This window comes from Lycium barbarum, chromosome 10 (assembly GCF_019175385.1).
Source record: "Lycium barbarum isolate Lr01 chromosome 10, ASM1917538v2, whole genome shotgun sequence".
Classification (NCBI taxonomy): Eukaryota; Viridiplantae; Streptophyta; class Magnoliopsida; order Solanales; family Solanaceae; genus Lycium; species Lycium barbarum.
In genome coordinates, this window is record NC_083346.1 from 58,523,252 (window position 1) to 58,527,324 (window position 4,073).

General features: G+C 34.1%; 1 long non-coding RNA gene across 1 annotated transcript; it reads left to right on the forward strand.

Annotated features, from left to right (window-relative positions):
• The first annotated feature begins 2,361 nt into the window (after positions 1 to 2,361).
• Positions 2,362 to 3,685, forward strand: LOC132614687 (uncharacterized). The gene is made up of 2 exons (XR_009572412.1): positions 2,362 to 2,531; positions 3,452 to 3,685. It is a non-coding gene; the product is annotated as an uncharacterized LOC132614687 (long non-coding RNA).
• The last annotated feature ends 388 nt before the right edge of the window (positions 3,686 to 4,073 follow it).

Consider the following 4,073-nt stretch of genomic DNA (forward strand, 5'->3'; position numbering starts at 1 on the left):
CTGGATAACAGTAAAGTTATGATTTGAGGGGACCCTAGCGCTATTTGATAACCAACCCTAAAGATCAAGATCAAGAAGTGAAAACGAGTGATAGTTAAAGACCTTCAAATGAAAGTCAGAAAGTCACACATGAGGCTGAGGATTCCAGAATACGGACTGTCACAACGGAGTAAAGCAAGGATATTAGAGTACAAAAATGATACCCTCTGGGAAATTTCGTTTCACTCGTAGAACCTGTGAAGGGTCTACAGGTTACCAGAGGCATGCAATACTCTAGGGATATTAAAGTCTAATGAAATGATGGAGGATGTCTGCGCGTCACAAGATCGTGTTTAAAGATAAGAAGGTAAAGTGAAGTGAATGATACATCATCTTAAAGGAGTAAGTATAGAAAGAAAAAGAGTCGAGTTATGACTACGTGCACCATGAGTACAAGTCTGAATAAATCAGTGACAATACAACTGAACAGTATGCAGACAAGAAAGACAGTAACACTTCAGCAGAACAGCTCGAAATACAATTGACAACCAACTATGAAATAAAGAGAAGAGCAAAGATAACGACGTGGAATAATTACCTCGGGAAGCAACAGAAAGAGGAGATATTACAGGAATGACTATGTAAAGACCTGGAATGAGTTATAATGAATTAAAGCAAATCGACAAACGGAAGAGGTACGTGAAGGGCATAATTAACTAAGAGAACACTTGAGAAAGTATTGGGAATTCAGAATCAGTCCAACATTCGAGGACGAATGTTCTAAAGGGGTGAAGGATGTTATACCCCGTATTTTTATACGTCGAATTATTCGCAAGCAAATCGACACAAGTTAAAGACAGGATTATTTCCGGACATGAAATAGGAACCTTTAATTTTCAATTTTAATTAAGCACATAAATTGTTTATAAATGTTATTTAGTGTAAAAATATTATTGGAGAGTAGGAATTAATTAATTGTGATTACATTACTAAATGAGAATTAGTAATTAATTAAATTAATTAAGATTAATTATTAAAGTGGGCCCCACCCGAAATAAATTATTTTAAAAAAAATATATAAATAAATAAAATATGTTCAACAAAGTGGAATAATGACTCACAAGGGGGGGTGGGGGGACACGTGTCCCCCTAGGATCAAGCATATATATACATGAGATTTAGTGAACAAGTTTCATTTTTACAACTTTTTCACAAAAATTCAAAAACAAAAGAAAGGAAATCAGCCATGGCTGCTCTCGGCCAGCCATGGTGGTGAAAAAAAAAATTGTTGTCTTTGAATATTTGGATCAAATTCAAGTGAATTACAAGTTCAAGGAGGTGATAGCAATATTGGATATTGAATCGAGGAAGAAGAAATTGCGAAATTGGAGCAATTAAGAGTAGAAATTCCTCCGAGAAAATTTCGGTAAGATTTTCTTGTTCTATGGTGTAATTGTGTTAATATTGTTGTAATGGAGCTAATAAAATTGGGTTGGACGAAATTGGAAGTAAGAAAATGCATAAAATTGTTATTTTGTGAAATCGTGGGTTGAAATGGATTTAGAATTGTTATGGGCTGAGTTGTGAGAATTTTATGTGTATATCGTTGTTGTTGGTATTTCTGTGTTGACAGGAGGACAATTAGAAATTCGGGTTAGGCAAATATATAGGGGAAATGCTGCCAGATTTTTGTTAAGTCCTTGAATAATGAGAAAAACCCTAAATGATGAATATAAGTTAAAAGAATAAGTTCTATAAGCGATGGCCTACGGATTTACGAACTGGAGAATATAGTTACTAACGATAACGTTACTCTTATATTAAATAGGCTAAAAGAGCGACGAGGCGAACAGATTTACGAATAGTCGCTAACATGTATGTAAAGTTGTCCCTTCTTTCTTTTGTCATGTCTTAGATTTAAGTGATGAATGATATGAGCTTTGGGGTAATCCCATTCATAAGTCTTGAATGTGATTCATGATTCTTATTCACTTCTTGATGTTAGAACTCTTAAGTGATTGATCCTCCCTCTTCAGTTTCCTGTACGTTAGATAGTAGTCGATATATATAAGCTTCTTTTTTACAAGAAGAGAACATGCTAAGCATCTAAGATAGCTATGTGATTTTAAATACATTTTGCCATGTTGCTGGAATTAGGTGTTATTTAGTTATTTGTAGTGCTCATTATACAAAAAAATTTGGACATGTAGAATAAACTACATCTTTTGCTTAAGTGCCGAGATTGAAACCATCTTATCTAATCTAAAATTTTCTATGTTCGGCCCGTGCTGGCACATCCTTACTAGTATACGTTAAGGCAAAGAGTACATTTGTATGCGCACTGTGGGATTTAACTGGGTATGTTGTTGTTGATTTAACAGCATGTCACAGGAGGCTCGAATGTTAACGTAGCTGTTGAAACTTTGGGAAATCCAAAAACATTCGTGCAATGCATACAGAGTGTTCGTAATGGAGACAATGCTGCAATGATTTGACTTAAACTATATGGTGCTAAGGTGGATGTGCATATAAACCACTTAGTGCGACGATAGGTATGTGCATGTGTGCAAGAAGTCTTGTTTTGCTTGTCCCTCTCTATTCTGATCTGCTAACCGTGAAGTTCCATTTCCTCTTTTAATAGGGATTGAATTATTATGTGTTGTATGAAAATGAATGGATTGTGTCTACTATTCATATACATGTACATGCTTTTGAAAACAGGAACATTCTGTAAGAATGAAGATAGTAAGAGGGTAAACACAGCTAGAACTAATATCCATCCAATACATCTGACCTGAAGGTGATAAAGTAGCTGTAGTAAACCACTAAATTATTAATTGCTACCTGATGGTGATAAAGTTGCTGTAGTAAACCACTTAGATGGAGATAGATTGACAACTAAGAAACTTTTGCATATACTGGACTACTGGTATATAGGAGAAAGTGCACCATCCAATCACATAATGAATGGGCGTCTCAAACAAACATGAGCAAATTTAATGCACTATTTATCACTTGTCATATCAGTGAATGGATTACTATAGGCTAGTAGTATATGGACTGTTAAAAAAATATTGTATGTCAAGTTTCAAAACAATTAAAATAGTTAAGCCGGTTAATATCATATACCGAACCCCATATTGGTGTGTATTAATGAGAATCTCAATTTCTTAGTGATTGTGAGCATTTGATTGGGATTTATTTTGTTTCATTAGAATTCAGTTTGTCTTATTGTGTAGATTGTTGTTAAAAAAATGATTTTGTTATTTTATCATTGTTTTGCTTAGTTTCCTTATTTTCAAGGATGGTCGTTTCTATTTTTTTACTATGCTTAGTTATATTGTAATTAGCTTCAGAACAAGTTGTTTAGTTTATGCAATAATTATGTTAAACAATTATTTTAACCAATTCTTATAGTCTATCTTTATTTTTTTTTTCTTAGGAGAATTTCTTTTTTCGGTGTTTTTTACAGTTTCTGGAGACTTAGAGCATACAAAATGGAGATGCAAGATCTGAAGAATCCATACAACTTGCCAGTAGATTATCATTTTACTAGGACTATTAGGAGAAAGCATATCTTATTCTCTAAGGATGATACATATTTTTGGCGGAGGGGTTCTGTAAAATGTAGTGACTACAGTGCTACTTTGTTTCCTGTTTTTGTAATTAATACAAAATATAAATGAAAGCATGATATTATTTATAATTTTGTTTATACTTTTTGGTTCTCTATTTAGTAAATTGTACGATACTAAAAAAAAATATGGCAGCATATATTCATTTAGGAATCACATTCAATGATACAGGAAACAATTGCAGCGACTAGATTTCCGGTCCCAAATGATTATTACCAGTGTTGCTAAAATCCTTCTAGGGACAAGAATTTCGGTCCCTAAAGATGTTTTAGGAACCAGATTCCAACCTGGTCGCTAAGTGTTTTTAGGGACCAAATATTACATCTCGTCGTTGTTGACCTTTAGCGTCGGAGCCTATTACGACGGGTGGCAACCAGTTTTTTCGGGTCACTATTGACCTTTAGGGACCAGAATCAGACTTTTAGGGACCGTTTTTCCCGTCTCTAATAGCCATTTTTC